The 27,500-nt window shown below is 46.0% G+C and overlaps 1 protein-coding gene across 6 annotated transcripts in view; it reads left to right on the top strand.

Moving 5' to 3' along the window:
* nfixb (nuclear factor I/Xb) overlaps positions 1 to 27,500 on the top strand; it is a 129,630-nt gene that overhangs the window by 13,629 nt on the left and 88,501 nt on the right. Inside the window, exon 1 of one of the 6 annotated variants that reach the window (XM_080009164.1) lies at positions 4,003 to 4,020. The exons of the other annotated variants lie outside the window; for them this stretch is intronic. The gene's annotated coding sequence lies outside the window, so the exon portion shown is untranslated. Of the gene's footprint in view, positions 1 to 4,002; positions 4,021 to 27,500 lie in introns of those variants that run through there. 6 annotated transcript variants of the gene reach the window in all.

Raw genomic sequence — 27,500 nt, 5'->3', positions numbered from 1 at the left:
TTTTTTTTTTTTGCAGAGAAAATGGCGCTTCTGCCCCGAATCTATTTGATATAAAAGGAGGTTGATAAAGAGGTTGGGTGGTAGAACCAGAAGAGGGGACGGGGGACTTGTCCGTCCCGAGACGCGTTTCCTCAACACTCTTGGGCGGCGGGTCGGGGCTGGTTCCAGCGCGACCTGGAACCGGGGCTCTGGAGCGGCTGCGTGCGCGTGCGCGTATGCGCGCCTTTAAAAAAAACAAAAAAAAAAAAAAAAAAAAAAAAAAGCCAGAGTTCCCCGCCGTGTGCTGGCTGCTGCTTGGAAATTATTCTTTTGGATTTATTTCTCCCCCTTTTTTTTTTTCTGTTTTATTTTTTGGAGTAAGATGGTTGCTACGGGTGGTGTTCGCAGCTGGGGCGTGCACGTAGACGTGCCGGACTGTGAGAGGAGTCAGAGAGAGACACGAGTTCATAACTCCGTTTTATTCCCACTGTGTTGGTTTTTAGGGGTTATGGATATTATATACAGGCCGTTATAGTTTTTTTTCATAGACTGCTGTACATCCCATGTTAGTTCTCTATAGTCATATATAATGTTTTAAATATTGTATATATCTTTATATATCATATCATTTTATAGATGATATAATTGTGTATTATATATAATATGTAATAATATATTTTGTGTATTTTTTCAGTGAATTGCTTTATTCCATTTATTTACTATCTATCTAAATTGTCCTCATAATATTTATGCAGGAAGCACAGTATTTCGTAAAGATTCCATCTAGATGGTGAAAAAGTTAATTGCTTAAAAATATACATATAAATATATATATATATATATATATATATATATTTATAAATTTCAACTTTTTTTTAAAGGTCTTAACTTTTTATCATCTACGAGGTGAGGTGTTCATGGAAATAAAAACAACAAACCCCCCTCTTAATGATTGCCTCAAATTTACACCACATTCATAACAGTTTTTTATTTATTTTTTGTCATTGGACTTAAAAGTACAGGAAATATCAGTGTCACATTTTTCAGCCAGACTGCAAGTGGGTATTTAGAAAACAAAATGACCTCGGTTTGCAGTGCTCTAAACGTTCAAAAGAAATTATACATACTTTGTATACTTACTATATACTAATATCTAATACTAATATTACCAGTACTTTGCAGACATATATTTTATATATACTATATATTTATATATATACATACACATACACAGTATACGCACACACAGTAACACGTGTGCATGTGATATGTAATACTTTGTGGCAGAATGCAGCGTTATTGTCTTTTGGATGCCTTTGGTCATGGGATTCAAATTCCAGAGACTATTTAAGAAATGTTTCCACATATCTTACATTAGTTATCATGCAGTTGTAGAGCTTTGTTTTTTTTTCAGGGAATTTTATTGTGCACTTTCAAAAGATTGAGTCTTGTCTTCTTAAACCCAAGATACAATAAATAACCATAAAGACACAGTGAACATGCAGGATCCCTCGCTTGTTAAATTTTAACCTTTTGCTCCAAACACTGGATGCAAGCGAGTGCTGTGTGTGTGTGTGTGTGTGTGTGTGTGTGTGTGTGTGTGTGTGTGTGTGTGTGTGTGTGTGTGTGTGTGTGTGTGTGCGCGTGTGCGCGTGTGTGAGTGTGTCTGTGTGTGTGTGTGTGTGTGTGTGTGTGTGTGTGTGTGTGTGTGTGCCTGCGTGTGTGCGAGAGAGAGAGAGAGGGAGGGGGGAGTGTGTGTGTCTATAAGACAGGGAGGCCTGTGTCTAAAATATTCCTGCTCTTGAATATTTTCGCCGTGATATTTCCCCCTCTTCACTGAAGTCATGTGAATTGTCATATAATGCCCACGTCGCAAATGTTTAGGATCAGATTCAAGATTTTCCATTTGCATGCACACCCTCTCCTCTCATCATCCTCTGCCCCGACAAAGTCAAATAAAGTCCTCACCTATAGCTGGAAGCTTTTTTCTCTGTCAATACCGTTTTGACATAGAACCTTATATCCTATTCCCTTTTTAGTGCTGTTGTTTTCTCAGGGTGCTCCCCTGCACATTTCCCCAAATAATCCATCTGGGAGGCCGCAGTGTGTTAAAGCAGCTTGTACCGTAGTTGTAGAATTGTAGAGCCAGCCTGTTTATCCCCCATTGGCTTCAGCTGACAGTGGGCTGCCACGGCCTCTTCTGATGTCTAATTTATTCCTGATTTTACAGTGGTTTTATTAAAAGTTTTGCATGTGGCAACTGCACCGACGGTCATCCATGCGGGCACAGTCGTGTCTGGTTTCCATTTAAAAACACTAGAAGATCATGATGTTGTCCTTTCACTGACACAGGGACAGCCAAAGGAGATTACTAATATTTTCTCTGTGAGTCCTTATTTTTCACTGAGGTTGGCTGTGGCTGGGAGGCTCTGAATCTCACAAAGTTACTGACCAGAAGTGACCTGGTGAATCAGTGGAACTAATAATAAAAAAAAAAATCCAAAACACATATGTCACATTATAATTGTAAACATCATATATCGTGAGCCTGTAATTGTAATTATGACTTACTCTAGTATATGACTTGCCTTAATTGTACCCTCCAAACACATGGAATAAAGTATAAATCCATATCTGGGATTGATAATTATTAGATTATATCACAGCAGATCATGCTTAAACAAAGGAACTTGCATTTCATCACAAAGCCTATACTTTCCCTTAATTAAAAGTAATTGACCACAGAAGCAACAGCACACACAGTGTAATGTGCAGCACGTGTTGCACACATGGTGAAGCACAGTATTTCACTGCCTGGGCTGCATATCGATGGCAATTTACGATTTCAGCATATAGACTGTACTATATACTATCACTCCACAGCCAAGATATTTATGGTTTTCTTATAGATTTTTTTCCCCCTCTCCATATTTTCCATGCGCGCTCTGTGCTGCTGCGGAAACTTTGCGCGCAAGTCGCAGCTCCGTCCATAAACTGCAGCATCCAAGCGTCTGCAGAGGAGCGCGTTTTCGGTTGATTTAATTGTTGTTAATAAGTAAAACAAAAAAAACAACGAGATTGGACCTCGGATATGGCAACAACTGTAAACAATCGAATAAATTATTAACTGTGATAAAAAAAAAAAAAAAAAAACTTTGCTGGAGAGATGCAGCGTGCTGGGATGCGACGTGACGCACGGTGCGTAATGCAAGCAAATTGGGTGGTGTGTGTGTGTGTGTGTGTGTGTGTGTGTGTGTGTGTGTGTGTGTGTGTGCGTGCGCGCGTGTGCGCGCGTGTGATTTCTCTCTTTGCGGAGATAATTTTGGCACAGAAATATTGGCCTGTTTTTGTTCAAAAGTATACCGAATTTAGTTTCCCTACAGAAGCAAAGAGACCCCGAAGAGACCAAAACTAGGAACGATTTCCCACATTACCACAGAACAGAAGTACAGGGCTACCAACACATTTTACAATTGTGCATGATTTTATTCTGTCCATCATTTTTAAATGTATAATTTTACTAATGAATGCTTTTGCCATAAATCAGTTTTGCAGCCGAGAGTGTAGATTCATATTCTAAAATAGACTAAAATAGTTTTTTTCTAACATGCAATTTTTCAGTTGCATTGGGTTGCATTTATTCATATTCAATTGGTTTTTAATTTGGTTAATTTGTTAATGCATTTGTAATGTTGGGGTTTGCAGATTTCTACTATTCCACATTCCATTTCTACACATTTTCAAAGCAGGAGATGCATCAGGGAGCTGCAGCTTTTATTGCCTCACACGCCTCTATAATATAATGTCGCCTTTTTGAGACCACATCTGGCCCCGACCATCGCATGCAGAATATCGGCTCTGTGTTCACCAGTTTTATGCGACTCATACTATTTTTCATCTCACTGGGTTTTCACCTGTGCGACATTTTAATATCTTCCTTCCCTCTGCTCCTCTGCTCGCCGGGACGCTGACCCCTTGCTCTCCTGGCCTCTTAACACACCCCAGTTTTATCCTACTCACCTTCTAAACAATGCATTAGTGGTAAGTCCCTATTTATTCAGTATCAGGTCTATGTGTTATATATATGCAGCCTTAATACTTTGGTTTTTGTTTTTGCTGTTGCCAAAACTGGGCCCGCATTTTAGGCTGCACTGCAAATGTGCGTTAGGGGTCTGGGGGTGGGTGGGGGGGTGGGTCAATGATTTAGTTAGAAAATGTCTATCTTGCTTTATCATTACACAACAATAATGTCTCCACCATGTTAATTGTTTTCGTCTATTTTTGCGCATTTTTGTGCATGCCATTAACGCACGCATGGCCTAAATGCAAAACCTCACGCAGAGGGGAAACGGCCACACACATTTGGATATTCCAGCAGATGCATCATGTGAGCATGCGTGTGTGTGTGTGTGTGTGTGTGTGTGTGTGTGTGTGTGTGTGTAAATACCTTGTAGTAGTTTGAGGAGAAACGGTGCAGCATAAATGTCCAAATTGATGTTTTGCACAAGTCTGCAGCCCAAGTTTGGACATCATGTGCAAACCTGTTGCAAGTAAATCGATGCAAATATTAAAAAAAATGGAATTAATCTTTTTTGCCAGTTTCCATTGTCCATTAAATTAAGTATGTACTTAATTATTTTAATTAGGTATTTAATTATTATTTGTCATTTATTTTCATGTTTTTCATTCATTAAAATTTTTTGTATTACTCCATTTCCCTTTTCAATTATAGCCTCGTTTTTTAAAAGGCCTCTCTTTCCCTTTCATCACATTTAACAAGCAATTCAACACTTTTCTCCTCTGTAAATCCCTGGATTTTATTCAGACAAATGATGCTTGTTTATTCTTGAATGTCTGTAAAAGTTCGAATGAATCCTTTCTCCAGACATTCCATGTTGTGTTGTCCTCCCATATTCAGTCGTGCAGTTTCTTTAATATATGCTCTTGTTGGCTCTTCACTCCATTTTCCTCAGCGATCTTTTATCAGTTCTTATGCGATAGCTCTGTTTAGAATGAAAATATTACTGCAGTGTTTAGCGAGGAAGAATGAGCTAGTTTGTTTATGTGAAAATCAAATTAAATGAATGTAATCATTGTTTGGGTAAGTGCTTCTAACTGAAGTCACCACCATCGTAGCCTTGAAGGCCCTCCCGCCCGTGAAACCTCCATTTACACATATTTTTTGAGGTAGCCTTGCACCCCCCCCCTCTTTCCCATGTGTTTTGTCTGTCTCTCTCTCTCTGTCTCTCTCTCTCTCTCTCTCCCCCTCTATGTTTCACTCACCCCATCCTGCTTCCCTAGGCCTGGAAAATGAGTTGGAACAGCTGTTCAGGGGATTAAAATCTGATGGAACCACAGTCTGAATAAACAGAAATGTTGGATTTTTCCGAATTAAAGACACACACTTACACACACACACACATGCGCCCACACATTCACGGACACAAACACAAATGCATATATGTATGCACAAGCAAACAAGCAACCCCTTCCCCCAAACCCGAAATTCACCAAAACCTTTGGGTGCTGTGACTTTATGCCGATTAGGCCGGTGAGTGGTCATCACAGGATTAGCCAAACTGGGTGGACAGCAGTTTACAGGCAGCCATGACTGTGACAGCTCACCCATCTCTTTATGTGACCTTTTCACCATAGGTATTATGGAAATAGCCCAAGTCCCAGAGAATCCGGCTGCTCGCCTAATCATCGTCCCCATTGGGGGAAAGTGGAGCTGAATAGGTCTTAATGCCCGGGTTTGAATATTCTCAAAAAGGGACCATCGTGATATGCCTTTAGGTTGGTCTTACATTGGACTCTTATACTACTTATATACTAATGGGCTCATGTGAAAATGTCCCTCTATGTGTGTGTGTGTGTGTGTGTGTGTGTGTGTGTGTGTGTGTGTGTGTGTGTGTGTGTGTGTGTGTGTGTGTGTGTGTGTGTGTGTGTGTCCACCTGCGTAGTGCAGGTTTCACGGCGTAATGGTGACTTCAGAGATTCTGATTAGCCGCGCTGGCGTCGTCATAGCGGCAGCAGGCGGCGCCGTATCTTTCCCTTGCGGTGTAACGAGTACACCAGGAGGCCCACGATGCCAGACGCTGCCCGGGACACCGTGTTCCCTTTTTACTAATTCATTCTTAAGACACGGACGGGGCTGGGCCAATTCACTCCACTAAAAACCCATAAGAGACAGCAACATTTCACCCCTGTTTATGGTGAAACAAAGGCTTTTTGCCGCCAGTGTGATGGAACGAAATCGACCAGTCACCAGATCTCACCTGCCACAAACGACTCCCGGGGCTGGAACCGCTGGTGTTGTTTTCAGTTTAATCTCTGAAGCTTTCAAATTGGTTGGTTGGTTGCCAAAGAGAACACAGAAAACAATGTTCATCCACTTTTCAGACAAAACTCGTATTAAGAATAGGAAAACACAAGAAATTGTTTCCGCAATTAAGGTGTCTGGCGGCGCGGGTGGTTCTCTCCACACACCGGCTATCAGCTGGCAGCCGGTGGCCACCGTGTGTCAACCAGCAGGAGTTGAGTTTACGGGCGTTTCATGAGCGACGCACAAACCGCTCGGTGGCGGAGACAAAGACGGAGGAATCAGCGGGTGAATCGGATGCAGTTTGGCAGGAGGGAATATGGATTTGAATGAAGTAGCATGTCATTTATTTATTTGTTTTTCTGGAGCTCCATGCAGAAGAGGCAGGACCAACTGCGTCTCATTCAGTATCAGCACAGCTGTCCCAGCATCCGTGGAGAATGAATTCCTCCTGCTTTTGCCATGGGAGGCTCCCGCCAAGAGGAATGGGAGGATATCCAGAGTGTTCGCTTGTGTTTTAGAAGGAAGGAGAGACGAGAGGGAGAGGGAAGACTTAATATGCCACTGTCTGTCTGTCTGTCTGTCTGTCTGTCTGTCTGTCTGTCTGTCTGTGGTTGTGTCTGTGCGGTACACACACACACACACACACACACACACACACACACACACACACAGACATGCATGTGTTTGCTCTGCATGTGTGTGTTATGCCGTCTCTGCCCGTCTCCCTTTCCCTTCACTCATGTCACCCCTGGCATAGATTATTCTCTGGCAGATCTCTGGCACTGCCGGCAGCCCCAGCACGGTTCTGCCATGGCTGATATGTTGTGCAGTTTCCATGGATACGGAACACACAAACACACACGCACGCACACACACACACACACACACACACACACACTGGTGCTAAATTACATAATTGAGCTAGAATATACATAAGAACACAAAATACTCTGTATTTTATGGGGACAGTGAGAGGGACGGTAATGGAAGGAAAATGGGCTTATCAGAGTAGTGTGTGTGTGTCTGTCGGTCTGTCTGTCTGTGTGTGTGTGTGTGTGTGTGTGTGTGTGTGTGTGTGTGTGTGTGTGTGTGTGTGAGAAGGGGGGGTCATATGAGTAGAGTTGGTTCTCCAAATTCAGTGCTTTTATGGTACAGACTTTTATCGATGCTGTTGGGCGTCAGAAAAGTTTTGTAGTTAATCCTTTTCAACGTCAGTCGGCGAAAGAATATTATTGAAAACTTTGTATTGTAACAGGAAATGCATGGAGTAATATTATTTTTGTTGAAAGGGGATTTATTTAAAAGTGAAGCAGGGACAAAAAAAGTATAGTTTAGGAACCAAATTAAAGGTATCTGCACTGGCCTCGGTATCAAAATGTTTGAAACCTTTTCGATGTTTTAAACGTTTTAACCCGGCTTACCTATAAGCTGCAGAGCTGACCTCAGCTCTGTAGAAGGCAGGAGTGCTCCCTCAGAGCGGAGAGGAAGGAGGAAGCCTCGGTACACTGTGCTCTTTCTTCTAAAATTCATAAATCAAAGCCATGAATCCAAATAGTGGCACTGCCATTATATGGGTGTTTAGATCAATGTGACAACCGATTTGACAGGCCAGAAGATGATAAGGGCTTTGTGGGAATGTGAGGGGATGTGTGTGTGTGTGTGTGTGTGTGTGTGCGTGCATGTTTGTGTGCATGCGTGCGTGCATGCGTGCGTGCGTGTGTGTGAGAGAGCAAGAGAGGGTGAGAGAGCGAGAGAGAGAGAGAGATAGGCTTTGACAGTTTAACAGAATGTGTATTTGTAGAAGGAAGGGTGTGTCCACTTGGGTCACGCAGGTCCGTGTCGGCAGGATTATCTCTCATATTGATCCCGTTGGACCGCAAACGCCACTGGTGCTAAGGACAGTGCCGTGAAAATAATAACATAAATATCGTTTCTCAGATCCTGTAAAGAGTTGGACTATTTCAATTTTTTTTTTGTTTTTGTCCCATGGCTATAGCTGGACAGGCTACGACGTCCTGTTGCTGTTCTTGTAAATGTAGACGAATCTAACATTAAAACTCACATTAACATATTTCTGACCATGTTACATTTCAAAAACAAACATTTCTTTCTTTGTTTGTTTATTTTTCCATATACGGCATCACAAGGAGTCGAACCTGTGACTGGCGAGCCTTGGTGTTGCCCCACGCAGGTCAACAGAAATAGATGGGGAGTTTGTGGTCGCTGCTCATTGTTGGGCCCCACTCAAGGTCACTCCAGTGTGGGCAATCTGGGCATGCGGTTTGGCCTGTTGTGCCTGTCTGCCTGACCTACATCTCTCAGCGCACAGGCTAAATATATACAGTGCACCCCTCATTACAAAGCTACTAGATTAATCTGGATGAAATCTGAGAGCCGGTCCCACTCTCCGACTGCTGCGCTCCATCCGTGGACTAACCCAGGAGTGCCTGTCAGCGTCGCCCGGCTTCCTGAAAACAATCACCGGCACATTACGAATAAAATAATAACAATCCACGAGTACAAAAGAGACAAGGATGTACAGATGGAACGCCTGGTACAAATATAGCGGGCGTGAGCAGACATTCTGTCCCTTGTTAACAGGGAGGAGGCTGGAGCCGGATTTGGCCCATTCACCCGCCCATTCACAACCGGACCCCTCTCCAGCGCCGCGATATACGCTCTCTCGGTTTAATTCAACGCAGCGGCGGCAAGCTGTGTTGCTTGGCGGGCGTCGTACATAATGCTCGGCGGATATGCGCAACCCCTGGCAAACGCAAAGGCCGCGCCACTTCCCACACCTGCACGCACTTGAGCACACGGGGTGCAGGTGCGTGTTCTTGACTCGTCTGTTTGAATCTGGAGCAGTCGGTGGAAATCACGCCCAGTGCCACTACATCAGAGCGTGAGGGCGTGTGTGAGTGTATGATATTGTGCGCACATGTTATCGAGGGTGTGTCTGCGTGCGTTGAGCGATGTGATTGGTGCTCGTGCGAGGCAAGCATTCAGTGTGCGCCATCGACTGGCTCTTAACCCGTATGGCACTTCATTTGCACCATACCTGCCCTGAATGAAGCCCCTCCACCCGTCCAACCGCCCACGCCCCCCGCAAAAAATTGGTCCCTTCTCCCTGGCGCCTTCCCCTTCTCCTAATATAGCTGTCTGCATACAAAGCTTGCATTAGTGGCATCTCCCCACACCTGACCATAGGCAATTATAGTCATTAGCACACAAAGGCTAAAGGCTTCACCCGAACACACTCAAACTGGGGGGTGGGGGCGGGGATGGGGGAGGTGGGCCCCGCTTTGGCCTCGCGCACGTTGTCGAGGGGGGCAACACGAACGCGAACCACGGCAACCTGGTGATGTCACTCACGATTGGCCCTGTTGGTTCGACGGTATAGGCGTGCTAATTGGCTGACTGATGGCTCTTCAACTTCACTCTGCCCTCCTTTCATCATTGCAAAACCTGGGATTACCTCATGCGGCGGCGGAGGCGGCGGTGAATTAGCGCCAAGTGGAGTACAGGGTGGGCCGCCCCGCCAGAGCTCAGTGGAGTAAAGCAAAGTGCCGTCAGGAAACCTAGCCAGTTCACAAGATAAGGACGCAGACTCGCCAATCATTGTCTCGACGACCATAAACATGACACGAGTTACTTTCACTCTCTTTCACCGGGAGGAATTCTTTGAGGGGGCATGATTACTGCGCACCCCAAAAAAAAAAAAAAATAAATAAATAAAAAAGGGTGGTAGGGGGGCAATTAATGGGTTAATGTTGGAGGGAAGAAAAAGTTTTCCTGTCTTGGGGGTGGGTGGAGGAGCGCTGACGTTTGGAGGCTTGGAAACCCACAAGTCAAACAGTAACGAAAACACTTGTGACCTAATTTCAAGAGCTGAGGGGGGAAAAAAATACGAGGAAGGGAAAGGAGGATTTGGGGCTGGAGAAAGGGAGAGAGACAAGAGTTCAAGAAACAGAAGGAGAGGGACCCAGAGACAATCACAAAGAAGTGGAATATCGATATCTACGCCTGGCATTGTTGGCCGTCGATCCTTTCTCTGCCCTTCTCTCTCCCCCTGCGTCTGACTCCTTGTTTCTTTGTGTGTGTCTCTCTCTCTCTCTCTCTCTCTCTCTCTCTCTCTCTCTCCCCCCCGTTTGGCCACCCGACCTAGCGAGGAATGGCTGTCGCTCTGGGGAACAAAGCGGTCCAGCTCGCTCGTTGGAGCAGGAAGTTGGCGCGGGGCCAGCGGTGGAAAATCTATACGCCGTTGCATAATATAACATATCTTTACCTTGGGTGAACTCTGAGGAGGCTCAGCAGCTGTGAACAAACAGGGCTCGAGGGGAGGGAACTGCTGTGTGACGGACTGGATCTGAATGTGCGTGTGTGTGTGTGGTTGTGTGTGTGTGTGTGTGTGTGTGTGTGTGTGTGTGTGTGTGTGTGTGTGTGTGTGTGTTTGACTTGTAGTTGCAGTGACTGTGTGCGGCCTGGAGACACAGACAAACACATAGTAGTTAGAACCAGACCGCTTTTGGACTACAGTAATATAGATGAATAAAAGTAGTAAAGTAGTAGTAGTTCATTAGACCAGAGCGACTGAAGCAGAGCATTTTGTGGGGGGTGGGGGTGGGTTTGGGGGAAGGCGGGGTTAGATTCAAATACAACTCTGCGGCTTCTCTCTTGGCCCGCTCGGCTGGTTACGGCTATATTCCACTACAGCTGCGCCGGCGCTCTGTGAGGGAACTCAGATATAAACTTTCTGCTCTGTTTAGGCTCGGAGAAATAGCTGCGGGATTAGTGTGCGTTACATGGAAAGTTGTATATTCGACTGGAAAATTCAATGCAGGATGAGGATTTCATGTCATCGAAAATATAAAACACAGATGGGCCAGGTTTTAACTTTGCTCTGTGAGGTCACCGGGCGGGAAAGTCCCCCGCGCGCCTTTCCGACGTTCACGGGGCTTTACGGTGGCTTCATGAACTCGTTGTATCTGTATGACTGTGTTACTTTGGAGAAGCCTCTGTTGCCTAACGTAAGGTTCTGGAAATTCAATACTTTCACGGTACCCCCTCGCCCAACCAACCCGACCGGCCGAATCGTGTCCACAATGCAGAGCGTCAAAACATTCTGCTTCGTTTTTACCTCAGCAGTTAATCTCCTCAGCAACAGTCAGCCTCAAAATAAAACTCAAGATAAGATAACACTTCATTAATCCCCCCGGGGATGCAATGTTAGATTAATTTTCGGAAAATTAAGGTTAGTGCAGTAAAAGTAAATGTATGATGTTGTTGTTGTTTTTTTTTTTTTTTTTGTTTGTTTGTTTTGCTGTAACGGCTGCGTCCTACTTAACTTACCTTATCTTTTTAAAAGCCAGGCAGATAACTATTTATTTTAGTGCGGCAAAGGACATTCAACTCAGTATTTCTTGTGTAAGACAATACGTCCAAGCCCAGGTTTCGGAACCTTTTTTTGTTTTTTTTGTACCCGGAATGGAGAGACCCGGCGGTCAGTCCTCCGTCACACGAACCACCTTTAGAAGAAACCTCATCTGGAATAAAGAGCAATCATTCCAGCCACCTGCGGCGGCCGAGGCCGCTTTCCAGATCCGGAACTGTCCGTTGCACTCTCACACATTTGTCTTTTTCAGATTTTTTTTTCCTCTTCTTTTAAGTTTTATCCTCGCGCACCTGAATCCCAGCTCGTTCCAAGTCCGCGAGTTAAGGCTCTTGAGGGGACCACAAATTGACCGCATTACGCCAAGATTTATGTCGAATGTGGAAACGGTATTGCGGTGGGGTTTTGGGTTTTTTTCCCCCCGTCGTTAATTTATCGCTGTGCTTATCACCGGGGGCTATTGGCAGGTGGCGAGCAGAGACGAGGGAGCGATCCAGTTTTTCTTTTCCCCTCGCGTCCAGAAGAGAGAGGGATACAGATACGCAGTGTGTGCACCGGGGTTCTGAACCCAAGGAACGCAAAAGAAAAACGCAAATGAAGGATATTTTACTGGCAGTGAAAACTATAACCTAACCATATTTCTTTGTTCCAGAAAATAAAAATGACCTCACTGTTTTTCTCTATTACCAGGTTAATCATGTTGTTTTTTTTGCTCTGTCTAATATTAATTAATAATTAAACACAATTTCCATTTTTATTTTTTTTTTGTTTAGTCAAGTAGTGATTTCTGATTTTCCTCCTCACTCCCAAATGTCGGAGCTCAAGATTCGAGATGTTTATTTGTCACATACATATACATATGAGCATACATATATGCAGTGAAATGACATTGCAACGCACCTGGAGGCTATGCACACTTTCATACACATTCATACACATACATTCACTCATTCATTCATTCATTCAATCAATGAATGAATGAATGCACCTCTGAGTGTTACAACAGCAGTCTGCCGCAACGTCAAAAAGCCAACTGTGTGAACCGGGTTCCATTGGGTTCTCTCTGGTTCAGGTTCAGGGTCGGTGGAGGGAGGCTCAACCCGAAATGTTAAAAATACCGTTTGTTTTTTTCTCGGAACACACCGATTTCTGAGCCCTGAAGGGTACATGCGCTCTTTCCCCGGGAATGGGAAGACACGCGGTGCGGATACTGCATCGAGGAAAACTCAGCAAGTGGACAGGAGTGGAGTGGGGGCAGAGCGAGAGGCGACACTCTTTGTTTATTGTGACTACAGCGGAGCGGGGAGCATTGCAAGTCCTTTAAAAAGTGTGGTTAATTTGTTCGATTTGGTCCTCATCAATCAGCGCAGGACCTACTTAAGTGATCTTGATGTGTATTTTAGAGAGAGCCTTTATAGCCGCCGCTGTTTGCGTTCTCCGCTTTCGCTCCCTGGAAGCGGGCTATGATTAAAAAGGCGATATAGGCGTATTATGTTTCATAGCAGGGCTGGAAGAAACGCAAATGCATCATAACCATATTATACTAGTTAAGAGCGGCGGTCCGTGCCAGGCCTCTGGGTACAACGCCGTGTAGACACAGTTTTTTTTATTAAAGGGGTAGCAAAGCCCCGCGTGAGCCAAAATTTGGACGCTAAAAATACAAGTCCGACGGCAACAACGTGGAGCAATATACGAGAAGTTTGGATGGCCATCAACTCATCCTACTGCAGGGCAAAATACCGAGCTCTGCGACGCCAACGCAACCCAAGCCCCTCTTCTGTTCTTTTTTTTGGGGGGGGGCGGGGCGGACTCACTGAAAAGCTAAATAGAGGAAGCCCGGAGAAGAGGCATGTACGTGTCTTTGTCTGCGTGCAGTCCGCTGGTGCGTGTATCTGCTTCTGCGCTGTGGAAGCCGTTTGGCATTTGTGCAGCGAGGGAAGCATGTCGCTGGTGGGACTTTGGCCCGCACAATCCATCCTCTGTTAAAACAATGCCGCAGTTGTCCTCCCTAACCTAATTACTCCCTCCAGGGGGGGAAAGGCAACAGCACCAAATCCCATAGTTAGGAGCTCTGATCTGGGCCCCGCTGCAAGAAAAGGCCTCATTCATTTGCCTGCCTCGATCCCAACATGCACACACAGGCACATGCAAGTACTCTCATGCATCCCCACAAACACACACACACACGCACGCACGCACGCACGCACGCACGCACGCACACACACGCACACACACACACACACACACACGCACACACAGGCAGACCCAGGGATTTATGCGCACACAGGAAAAAATGCTCTCTATTTCCTGCTGGTTTGCAATTGTCTTGATAGAAGCCACTAATATAACAGGAATATTTTAAGATATTTCGTGCATCGTTATTATTAATAAAGATGTTATTGCATAATAGGTTGGATCCTGTTATCTCCAAGTTGCTTTTTGTTACATGTCGATTTTTTTGATAATATACTATATATATTTATACATTTATAATACATTTATAATCTTTTTTTTTAGTTTTGGCAACTTTTGTGGTGGCATTCCTTTGATATTAGGATGCATATCCTCAAATATCTATAAAAGAGTGTTTCACCGTCAAAGACCGGGAATGTGTCCCTGTCTCTTCTGCCGTTCATTCAAATGGAGGCAAGAATGAAAGGAAGTCATACGTGCCATTAATAAGAAAGTAGGGCTAGAAGCTAATCTCTCTCTGTCTCACCAATTCCAGTGTTTTTGTCTGCGTCTCACTCCCTTTTTTTTGTCCTTTAAATCGCCGCCCACCGTCGCTCCCTGGCGCGCTGTACGCTTTCCGAAAACTTTATTACTGTAACTTTAGACGAGGAAGTCCGCGCAGGAAGAAGGGGAAAAGGATGTGGGCACGGCGCTGTTCGTCATCAGGAGGAAAAGGGTGTTAATGTGTCTTTATTTCTGCCCCCAAACGTCCCCTTGACCTGTTATTCTTTTTGGCTTTGTTTATTCGTCTGCCCTCGCCCGGGACGATTAGAGCGGCCATTGTGTGGAAGGCTCGGGGAAATGAAGTTTATACGCAGCGGGGGCTGCGTCGCCGTTCGGGTTTCACATGGCCGCGGTTGTTTATCCGAAAACAAAACAAAACAAAACAAAACAAAACAAAAAAAATCCCAGAGGTTTCCCTTTGTCACAACGTAGCTTTTGTCAGATTTGCGTTTCGTATTCATATTCATCAACAGGTTTATTTAGGTGGAAAACATTTGTGCGATGGTGGGATTCCCGCTTAGAAACATACCGCCGAGTCTGTGAGGAGGCTCCGTTTGTGTGTGTGTGTGTGTGTGTGTGTGTGTGTGTGTGTGCGTGTGTCTGCTCCTCGGTCCGGCGGTGTTTGTATTGGGCCTTTCCTGCGGTGCCTTGGCCGCGGTCCGTGCGGCGTGTGAGGACCCGGCGCGGCGGTTGTGCGCCCGGACGCTCGGCCCCCGCGGCTCCGAGCGGAAGCTTCCCCCTCTCGCCCCCCGTCAGCCCGGCTCCGCCCTCGGCAACGCTAAGTGACGTCTCCGTCGCTCCCTCTCTCCCGCTCCCCATGCCGTGGCCCTTTTAAAAAGAATATCCTGGTTTGCTCTCCTTATTGAATGGAGAGCAGTCTCTTTTCTGATTAAATTAACTTTTTGTCCCGGTCGCCTCTCAACTGTTTTCTTTTCCCTGAGTCGTCGGTTTACTCAAGTCTCCCAGCTATGGACGCCAACTGATTTACTGATTCTGCTATTTTCCGATGATTTTGAGCCCTTTGCCGAAATGTAAACCACATCGATCGACCCGTATTTTTTCATTGGTTTGTTACTTTATTTATGCCTTGGTCTAAAAATGTAATCATACATTTTTAAGCCTCTTATTTATAGCTGGAGACCCTAGTTTGCCATGGAATTGATTACAACCAACAATTTCACACAATAATGTATTAAACAGCAATTTCCTTTGTGTAACTGTACGCAGTCCTACAATGCATTCGCTATTTTTTTTTCCACAATAACACTTTAAATTGATCCAATTAATGAAAATAAAAATTTTGCTTTTTTAGAATTTACAGAGCCCTCGCTAGTCCTGTTACTTAAGCTATTTCACTAAATGAAATCATAAAAAGCAGACCATTCATTCTTTCCATATTCATCCATTCAGTCCTTTATCCGTGCCTTTGTTTTTTAGTGTCTCTATTTCAATCTTTCTCTCTTTTTTCCCTCGTCTATCTTTCTCTTCGGCTTTTTCGGTGGCTTTGTTTCTCTCCCACTCCCCCCCCCCCCGCCCCCGACCCCCCTTTTTTGTCTTTAATTAACATCCTTTCTAATGAAGAAGCCTCCTCCCCTCCCTCTCCCCGCACCGTCCCATTATCAGGGTCGTCACAGCCCCTACCTCCGTCAAATATTTCCACCGTCGATCAATGTCGACTGCCCTCCGAGGTCACCCAAACAAAGGTACGGAGCGCTAAGCCGGCGAATTTACACCAGACCCATGCAGGTTGGACACCGCAAACCCCACGCCAATGCCCCGTCAGGGTTACGACCTTAACCGCAGACACCGAACTTGCTCCGGGAAAAACAAAGAAAAAGGGAGCAGGATTATGTTATATGACTGATATGGAAAATGTAAAATAATTTGTAGCGAGTGGGAGTTGTGTGTTTGTGTGTGTGTGTGTGTGTGTGTGTGTGTGTGTGTGTGCGCAGACGTGGAGCGGTTTGGCGATGGGGGGTTGTGAGTTAGGGACGGCGGCAAAACCATTTGCATAGAGGGCAGGGCACTGTGCCCGGTGGTGGAAATGGCTGGCATCACGCCTTTCAGACTGGCAGAGAGAAGGAGAGGGAGAGAGAGGGAGAGAGAGGGAGAGAGGGAGAGAGAGAGAGAGAGAGAGAGAGAGAGAGAGAGTACAGAAAGGAGAACGGGGGAGTAGGGAGGGGGGTAGTAGTCAATAGTGCGTCCCTTGTTCGGAAAGAGGAGGTCCCTCGCTGTTGGCAGGAGAGCTGGGTAAATCTCTAGTTTGATTGTGTGCTAGATTGCCCCTTTATTTCTCTGATTGCGAAGCGTTCAACGCTGCATGAGTTGTGGGCTTTACTTTCTCTTAGCCTTTATTCAGTCGGGATGTTTTTTTCTTTCTTTCCTGGCCTTGCCTGTGATTGCCCCAGACCCACCCGCCGCTCCTCCTCCCCCTCCTTCCCTGCGCTTCCATCCTTTCCCACATATGTCTTAGAGTTTACGTCGTGGCCAATCAGTACGTCGGGCGATTAGTGGAGCTCTCTGACCCGCCGCAAGCCCGCTCCGCCACTCGATAGCGCCAAGCCGCACACGCGATGGGGAAGGCGGCTCGGGTGCCCGGCGTTATAATTTTGCATCGCGTACGCGGGCCATATTTTTCGATCGAATCTCTCTCTCTCCCTTTTCCCTCCCGCTCCCCGGCAGCCCGGAGGCGCTGCGCTGCCGTTCCCGCCATCGGCCGGCCTCGACCCGGTGAGGTCATAGGAGTCAAAGGGAGGATTATTCCCCGCGCTGTTTGGCCGTGGGTCTGCGCGTGATCCCGGACCCGACCGCGGCCGACTGTGCGGGGCGCCGCACGGAGACTTGGCCTCACTCTGGCTCTTTGTCTGTCGGCCCTTATTAGAGGAGGCTCATTGAGGCCCATTCATAGCGCTCGATACTGGCTCGCGGGGAAAAACAGTGTGACCACGTGTGATTAGGATCGGAGTGATTGCGCTTATTGCATCATCGCTGCTTATTAAACGAGGGTGGGCAAATAATTGAGTCGGAAGAAATGATGCTCCTTGTACTTTATGATCTTCATTGAATCAAGATCAACTATAGCAGCCAATTTGGCAGCCAAAGTGAAACCGCACATCTTCCTTACGCCGCCATTGTTTTTAAGCGCCATTTCTCTAACGTGACCATGAAGCCCACGCAGAAGAAAAACAATGAACGAGTGGCTTTAAACAATGTCGACATAATATGAGATTAATATTTTTCAGAAACAATTCCGGCCATGGATTTTTTAAATGTATTTATTTTTCTCAAAGTGTTGCAAACCAAAGCCTCAATAAGCTAATACGGCTTTGGTTTCAGGGAGGCACAATGCTGTTTTGAATCACTTTTCTGTGTGAACAACACACACTGGCTTGTACTTGGATTTACCTTCAAAAGGCCGGCAGCGCTCAGCCTCTCCAGATTTCAAAACACGCTGCGCTATTTCAGCTCCCGGGACTGAGCTTCGGCTTCATTAAGCTGCAAGTTAACACATGAACCTGAAGATCTTTTTTTCAATTCCAGGATCCCCTCATGGAAATGTCCCTGCCCCGCACTCCATGAATCATCAATCCATGTCCGTGAATCATTGCGCTTGTGATTTATGTGCGATGAGTGGAGATAAAATACATATAAAGTCGTACAATTCTGAGGGCCGATATGTGTATTGATGTTGTGATATTAGACGAGGCCTAGTCTGAGATTTTATCACGTGATGGAGTTAAATGCCATCTTTAAGGCTGCATTACATCAAAGCAATGCAACTCTCTGAACTTCATAGACTGTTCTATCTGTTCTCACGGTTATAATATTCCACTCAGGATTGTTTCTCAAATATTTAGTTTCACAATTATTCAGTGTAAATATCTTATGAAAGCCCCGATAGCATCCAAGAAATATCGTCACATTCTCGATATTCGTCGAAACAACTGGATTTTGTCAATACCGCCCCGCCCTTTCAACACTATACCCAGAAACACCAATTTACACAGCAGCCTTTGTATGACGACTACCCTTTCATTAAAAGACCAATAGATGCCTTTCAGAGTTTATTTATGACTTTCATTTTGTACCGGACACTTTGACAGATTACCCTCATCATCTGCTGTGTATCCGCTTTTATCCTATAATCTTCTCAGCTGGCAAGACAGCGGAAAATGGTCCGGTGTTTTTTGTGAATTAGCTGCCACTGCAGTGGTGAGAAAGAGTCGGCCGCGCTCCTTTAAATGGCGATGATGGAAGCTCATTAAAAAGGCGGCGTAGAAGGAGAAGACGGAGCGAGATGGTTTTCCGGCTGATTTCCGGTCGGGCATGGTCCTCCAGAAGCAGCGGCGGCGGCAGCAGAGAGGACGACTCCCACCAGACGGGCGGTGCTTCCTCCGTTCAGCAACACATTCCTTTCCGACAGCAGCGGCTGATAGCGGGCGGCGAGCCGAGGTGTCGGAGTCCGCGCCGGTCTCACGCTGCGACGGTGCGGTCAAGTGGTGTGTAGCTTTCGCTCTCATATCCACGCCGGTGATAAGGTCGCCCATCGCCGTGACGGTGGATCCTCCATGTGACGCCGTCCGATCCCCGAAGGGATCCATGTCGAGTTTGTTCGTCTCCCGCTCATCGATACCGCCCTCCCTCCTCATCGTCTTCTTCTTCTTCTTCTTCTTCCTCATCCTGGAACGCCGGTGCGTCCTGACATGTTATCACCTTCGAGCGGGATCATATTGTTTTTTAAATAAATCCATAAGCCTTATCACATGTAAAACGGAAAGGCCCTCTGGGGATCTGGCCTGGCTTTCTGAACCACCTTTTAGATAAGGTTTATTGTTGTTGTCAGTTTTTGTTTTTTTGTACTTTATCTTTCCACCACACAAAACCCTCAATTGTTGGCTCTCATGTAAATGCATGCCCCACGCCGCTTGTTCAACGAGCCGCGGTATATATTTGTCCTTTTAAGAGATGGGAGATAAATCTTCTGGGAGGATCTATTGGAGCCAGGCCTCGGTATTTGAACAGCTCTCTCATACTCCATTGCAGTATGTGGTGCTGAAGTGTGATGTCGATGTCAGAGGTAGCGTGTGTGGGATCGGGGGTGGGGGGGATGGGGAGTCCTCCTCTGCGCCTGGGCCCGGACCCCTCGGTGTAGGATGGAATGTGCCGTGCGTGCCTCCTCCTCGCACCGCGGCTACCCGGGCCCGTTTAGCACGCAGCCACCGCAAATTGTTTGCAGACTTTTCACACATAGTAACGTGCTGGTTTGTAAACTCTGATAATTACAAGCAACGCAGGCGCTGCAGCTCCGAGCGCAGTGTAACAGAGTGGGTTTCAGGGTGCCCCCCAACAACCCCCCCCAACACAGCATGTATACTGTAATCGTCACTCTCCCCTTATTTTCTAGGTCCTAATGATTAACAGGAGCAATTACGGTGATAACAATGGAGGGTTCTGTGGGAGACACCGGAGCTTGTAGTGATTACAGTACAAAACCACAGCGAGTGCGGCATGGCGGCCGCCGTGCTGTAGTTTAAAGACACGGCAGAAGAAATTTACACGTGGTTGTGTGTGTGTGTGTGTCTGTGTGTGTGTGTGTGTGTGTGTCTGGGTGTGTGTGTGTGAGGGGAGGAGGGTGGGGGTTGGAGTGTCAGTGACGCCAGGGTGGCTGTGTCGGTATTGGCACACGTCGCCTTTTGTCCCAGTATCACCTGCACTGAAGCATACGTTTGTGTGTCTCCATGATGACAGAAAATAGAGAACAGATACAAAGGGGGAGAAAAAAGAGTGAAAGAGAGGAAAGGAAGAGCAAAATATTTATAGCTCATAAAAAGCACTTTTACAAGAGGCCATAATTTTAGCTTACATTTACACTGAGTGTTGGCTGCTCCCTGCCCTGGGCGATGCAACTGGTTTGGTGCTGCGTTCACGAGCAGCTCGGGCCATGTCGCTCAGTTCAGTCACTGACGGCAGATTAATAAGCCTTAATACATATGCGACAGATCATACACTGTAACTTAATAATAAAACAGGCCTAAAGTTTTTTGTCGCTCAATGTACAGTACATGTGAATACATGGTTATATATGTAAGGGGGTTATTTTGCCATGATGACCAGCTTGGCTGCACATTATCCCTCTAATCAGACGGCTGTTTACCAAATTAAGGAATACATTTAGACAGCATATTAATTTGAAATTATTTTAGAACTACTATGTCTAGTTTAAGAGCTTCCACAAAGAAAAAAAGTCCACAACAATGTCACTAGCACAGCGTGAAGCGAGGGGCGCGGAAGGCGGAGAGTTGGTTGCCGGTGGCAACAGTCATCATTAACGGACTGCGGCCATTCTTCAGAAATTACTAACCGCTGATCTCCGCTGTTGACCAATCAGAGTCGAGTATTCCATAGAGCCTTGTAACAAATGTATATATATGGGTATACTGGATTTGTGTTTGGCAGCAGTAGGACTCTTCCTCCTCCAAAATGCCCTCCACACCCTCCTCCTCCTCCCTATGTCTATCAGTCTATCTCTCGCCCATGGAGAGTCTACCTCAGCATCCTTGCATCCTTTCCGCTTGACTGAGTGATTAAGCGCTCCTGTCCATCCCCGGATCCCACCCTCACCCCCACCCCTCTAAACCCTGTCGCTGGCGTAGTGTGTCCACCCCCCCTCCGCCCCACCCTCACCACCACCGCCACGCCCCACTCCGGGCCACACGGGTCAGGGGCGAGCCTCCATCAGGCTGCATCCAGGGGTCAGGGACGCTCAGCTGGGCGGGAGAGGACACAGCGGAGCCGGGCCGGGGCCGGGGGCCGGGGGGCCGCGCTAATGAAGGGCCCGGCGGCCGGGAGGCTCCCAGGTCCAGCAGACTGCTGCCTAATTGGTCTGATGAGATACAGCACAAGGCTCGGCGAGGTCAAGCGCCACAGGGAAGCCCAGAGACAGGACAGGACAAGCAGGCAGGACAGAGAGGCCTCTGGCTGCAGGCACAGAATCACCCTCAGTTTTGACAATTTAGTATTTAGCATTTGGTATTTAGTATTTAGTTAGACAATATATAACCAATATCATGTTTTGGGTGGAAATAATGAAATGATGGAGACTGGAGTTTAAAAGCAATTGGAAGGGGCCAATTTATTTGAATTAAAAAACAAGTCTTTGGTCTGGGAGTCCTCTCCAGAAAATGGACTATATATTTAAGTATCAAGTAAGTAATATTTCATGTGTTTATTCTAATATGGTGACTTGAAAGCCACGTGAAGTTAAATCTATGGATGCAGCACTGATTAAAAAAATAATAATAATAATCCTACAAACAAAAAACGGGCTTTACTTCTAATACAGTAAAAAAAAAAAAAAACACTCATATACCATCCACAATGTATTTCATAATTACACAGACTTTAAACTAAATTTAGATTACAAAACCAATGTTTAGCCTGATCGAAATGATCTACCTTTTTTTTAATCGTTAATGCAAAACAACAATCAACACAAGGGCTTCAGTTGCAACACAATTCAATTGGCACGAAATATTTTTTTTTCTTTGTTTTGCCCGGACCACATTATCGCCGGCTGAATTGTTTCCAATGCAGCATAGATTTTAAACGCTTTGCAACCTTTTCGCGCTGAATTTAAATTAGTGTATTTAAATATTACACGCATGAATGATATTTGTGAATATACAATATTTTGTGCAGCACATGCGCAATCTATATTTTGTGCGATCGATTTCTTCCGAAACCGTTGTAAGTGCAAAGTCTCACAATAAGTCGAACTCTGGCTTTAGTTTCCCCGCTTTTCAATCTGGACGAGGCCCTTTTTTTTATTTTTTATTATTTTATTCCCGTTGAAAGGGTTAATCTGAGGCTGGCAGCCGTCTCAGCCAGACGTGCTGAGAATTGAGGTATAAAGGACTTTGGAAAATGCCTTTTGTCTCGTAAAAAGCAGTTTCACACACTAAATAAACATCTCTGGACAGTCATTCCATAGCTAACAATAAAATATGACCGAAAAGAAGTGGATGTGATTGGTTGGTAAAATATTCTTTTATATTTATATAGAATATTTTACCACCCAATCATATATATATATTATAATACTTTTGTATAACATTTTTATTTAAATGTTATACATCTTTTTGGACAGATTATATATATTATATGGTATTATATATGATAAAATGATCCAACATCTACTCACGTCTTCATCAAAAAGAAAAAGGAAACGGTAAATAGGCCACACAGCCTGTCCGGGCCTGTGTGCGGGGGCCTAACTCAGAAAATGCAGGAAAAAAAAAAAACCCCACTTTAACCCAATTTCCACCGTTGTCTCGAATGAAAAGACCGCCGCGGTTCATTCTCTCCCCCTTAATGAAACACACGCAGCCAACACATTTTGAACAGCGTTTCTGCGTTTGTTGTTGTTTTTTTTCATTTTATTATTTTACATACTTTTTTTTTCTTCCACCATTAAGTGAGATTGGCCTGGCGGTGTAGTGCCAGCCCCGTATTCCTGTCTTATTAATTTCCACGTTTCTGCTGGCAGACTGAAGCAGCGATGTCTGCACTCTTTTTTCATATTTTAAGTGCCCTGTGAGGAAACAGTGATGGTGCATTTTTAATTGTTTTGGCTCAAGTCTCGGCCACATTAACGGGCCCGCGGGCTAATATCGGGCATTTACAATGTTTGTCATAAATATTCCATTATTCGACAAAAAAATATATATATAAATTCCAAATGTGTAATTATGACTATTTGATTCTGAAACGTGTCGTATCGAGCGTCCATTTCATTGGGAGCCACAAACGTTCTGCAGGGAGCACCGCGCGTCGAGGCAGGGGTGACAAAGAGAAGGCCCGCGGGCCGCTTTTGAAACGCAGAGGGGCCCAATCCGGCCCGCGGATAAAGGAAAAAAAAAAAGAATAAAAACACGTAAACACACGTTACACTCTGTGTGTATTTTTATTCTCATTATTTTTTTGGCGTTTGGTTGTGGTCAATCTTGTCCATAAAATGATACAAAACTCCTCAAATGGAACGCTTTGTAGTTCTAGCGGAGACCTGAGAGCACGTTGCAAAAAAAAACAAAAAAAAACCCCAAAAACATGTCATTTCATTTGCTTAATTCCAACTTTATGAGCCCAAAAGAGCATGGAAGTGGGCTACGTTGTCACGACCTTTCAATCACAGCTTATGAAAGGTACACATTTTTGACCAATCCTACTAAACCTAAATGAGTACCTAAAATGAGTTTGACACCCCTGGAATACGGTTTATTTTCAGAACGGTGAAAGTGAGCGGAGTTCCCCTAATTTTGGTTGTGAAACACCTCCATTTTGAGCCTGTAATAAATCATTGATTAGTAGGTTTTGTTTTTTTTTGCTGTTGCACGACATTCGCATCTATACTCCATATGCTCAAATTATTCTCTCGATATCTAAGTAACTCAAAAATAAACATTTCCACTGGTATATGTAGTAATCCCTCACAATGGTACCTTTGTATAAAACGTCTAAAATTGGGCTGTGCTCAATAGTTAAGCAGGGGAGACACTGTAGGATGTGTGAGTTCTATTTGATCCACTACTGCCTCCATCACGTGCAAACAACGCACCTGACCTCCACCCGACAGAATCTGAGGACTCTGACCCCTCTCCTTCCTCTTATATCTTCTTATAGCGTGGGTCTGGCACATATTTGAAGTATTTGGCTGCTGTGTGCATTCATTTCTGGATTGATACCCGAACAAATGAGTTGCCATAATGCTCAAAACCCCCAAACCAAGTGTGGAAATATTTTATTTTGCCACAGAGTATGATTTCAATATTATGGACAACATGGGTCATAAATGTGCCCTGTAAGCGAAACATTCCCAAAACAAACATACGCACCTATATACAGTATACAACCATGCACACACACTCAAAATGACACGGTACCGTAGCAGTTACGTTTGTTGTTCAGAATATATGAATTCCTAATTTGCCTCCTCATTTTTTCACCTTCACCACATGAATGGATGATATCAGTAGATTTGATCGGACAACAAGACATGTTTTTTTGAAGATTTGCTTAAAAAAAAAAAAAAAAGTAGTAGATAGTAGTGGGATGGACCTGATCGCTTCAATAATCAACCTTTAAATTCCAACGATATCAACTCTCCTTTGTGTTGATATTGACCTACAAAACGTTCCAGCGTTAGATGACTATGTATTCTGCTACTCGGACATTTTGACTTTTTTGATGAATGCAGCAGCTTGGAAACATTTGAATCTACCGGGGTAATATTCTGTACCCAATTTCCTGGGGAAATTGTGTGTCAAAAAAAAACCCGAAAACGACATAAATTCTGTTTCACTCTCCTGTGTTTATTTTCATTTTTTGATCTGATGTTCAGTCAGGCCAGTTTTCGGACAAAACCACAGAGCAGGTTTTGGGGGGTGGGGGGTTCAGCGAACAAATATTGGGCAATGGGGTACACCATATAATTTAATATGCAGAAATGCCAAATCCGAGATATTTTATCTGTAAAAACGAGTACACACTGTAAATTTAGTCTGGGCCAAGACGGAGTCACTCTCCCGCTCAGGGTCTGTTGATGTCGTCCTGAATTTTCGGACCTTGTAGCGGTCACACTGCGCAATGGACGAATAGCACATATAACGTCAACAGAAAAGTCAACTGAAGGATTGTTGATGGTTGGAATTTGCATCTTTAATAATTTGCTTCGGTTATTAAAGGGGGACATTCAAATTTCCTCCTACGTATTATTTTCTCGGCGCCTCTCGACTCCGTGGGGTTTTCGTGTGGAGCCTCGAGACAAAATGCACACACACACACACACACGCACACACACACACACATACACACACACACACATACACGTACACAAACACACACACACACACACACGCACACACTCACACATACTCTAACAAACACACACACACACACACTCGCACACACACAGGCACAACCAGGCATCTATTACATTCACATGAGCCTGTTTTTACTTCCCATCTTGCTGTAGCTTTATCATTTTTCATAATCTGGCATCCTGCTCGGCTCTGGTGTATTGTGTTAACATTCGCTGCTTGAAAGACAGTGTTTAATCACGGCTGTTTAAATAAATACACTCCCTAAATATATCACCGTGTTGGATGGGAACAGGTGATGTTTATTAGCGAGCGGGTATCTGATCTCGGTGTGTGTATAGCCACGCCTGCGCGTGTGTGTGCATGTGCGCGTGTGTGTGCACGCATGCGTGTCAGTGCGCTCAGGCATTTGCATGTCACAACGTTATACATTAAACAGTCTGTTTGATAAAAGACACATCTCTACACAAAACCCAAGCGGGGAACGTGTAATTCACCGCGGCTCCGGGCAGATTTTCGAGCCAGACGCCGCGACAACTACCTAAACTCCCTTTCAGTGCGCAGCATTCTTTTCCCTTTTTCGTTGCTGCGGTTATTCAAAACTATTGTTATTTTGCAGCCTCCCGATCTATTGTCTGGTGAGCTGCCCTCGCCGTCGCATCACAGACGGGTCTCGTTCCGATGGAGCTGAAGAATTTTCGGACTCGTCGATATTCCCAAAAGAGCAGAAAGCGTGAGAGTGAGATTGAAAGTATGAGACGGTTCACAACAATGTCCAGTCCTTGGTTTGGTGAATCCCTCCTTGCCCCCCCCCCGCCCCCCCCTTCTCTCTTTTTTAAAAATTTGGTATCTGTTGAGAGGGATTACCGCTGGATACGTAACATTCCCTCGTTCGCTCACACGCCGTCCCATAATCTATGGCTCTCTACGGGAAAACTCCCTTCCCGCGCGGTGTGGGGCAAATCCTGCGAGCGGCTTGACCAGAATGCGTCTAGCGGAGCAGGTGCACCCCCTGAATGAGACGCTCTTTCCCGAAAAAGAGCCAACATGGCAGCCGTCAACGCTCGCAGACGGCGCGCCGGGTCCCCGGGGGGTGGGGTGGCGGGGTGGTGTAGGGGAGGGGGGCAGCGGACACTGGGTAGCGCGGGGTTCCTAGCGGGAAGAAGCCGCACGTCCCCCTCGCCGTCTATCTGTCGGTCTCGTCATGCCGCCGGACGCAGCCGAGGTGCAACCGGGGGATCCGTCTTTTCACATCCCTCGCTCCACGCCGCCCCCACACCCCACGCTTGCTGTTTTGTTTACATTCTCTGAGAAATCCTGCTTTTTGTGTGTGTGTGTGTGTGTGTGTGTGTGTGTGCGTATGTGCGTGTGTATTTTTAAAGATGTTCTGTAGGTTTCCGGTGTGTTTTGGGCGCCGCGCTGCTCCTCTCCACGGTCGCGATTGGGTTGTGTGTGTCTGATGGTGTCTGGTCCGCTGGCTGGCAGGGTTTGTTACCCGCTCTTTGTTTGCTGTGGTGGAGCCACGAGCAGCTGCTGCTGGTGGGCTCTGGTGGGATTCTGAAGCTGTGTGTTCTCTCTGTGCCATCCTCTGCCAAGGTGGCATTACGCAAGGAGAGCGGGAGGGAGGGAGGGAGCGAGGGAAGGAGAGCGGGAGGGGGAAATGAGCAAAGGGAGGAGGGGTGGTGGTGGTGCGGGAGGCGGGCGGGCGGGCGGGCGAGCGGTGGGGGGGGGGGGGGGGGGGTTTTGCCTTGCCTGTGGTTCAGGGGGATGAGGCGACAGCGGCCATTGCTGGAGCGGAGGCAGCAGAGGATTGGTGCAGGAGCAGCCGCGCTCCCCTGAACTTTGCCTCCGTGTCAGAGAGGAACTTGTCGATTTGGCAAATTGTGCACCGTCGGACGGGGCTGCGCGCACTCGCTTTCCCTCCCTCCCTTCCACTCACTCTCTCCCTCTCTTTCTCTCTCTATCCCTCCCTCCTTCCCTCACTCACTCACTCACTCATTCACTCACTCATTCACTCGGTCACACACTCTTTTGCGCGCAATCCCGCTCTCTCTCTCTCTCTCTCTCTCTCTCTCTCTCTCTCCCCCTCTCATTGCCACTAACCCCCCCCCCCCCCCCCCCCCCCTCCCCCCTCCCTCCCCCACCCCGTCCTTTCTCTCTTCCCTCCCTTTCAGCTCTTGAAGCTAACGCATTGGCT

Source organism: Zeus faber, assembly GCF_960531495.2.
Source record: "Zeus faber genome assembly, chromosome: 11".
Taxonomy (NCBI): Eukaryota; Metazoa; Chordata; class Actinopteri; order Zeiformes; family Zeidae; genus Zeus; species Zeus faber.
The sequence above is the reverse complement of the archived record's forward strand: the minus strand, read 5'-3'. Positions and strand labels throughout refer to the sequence as shown.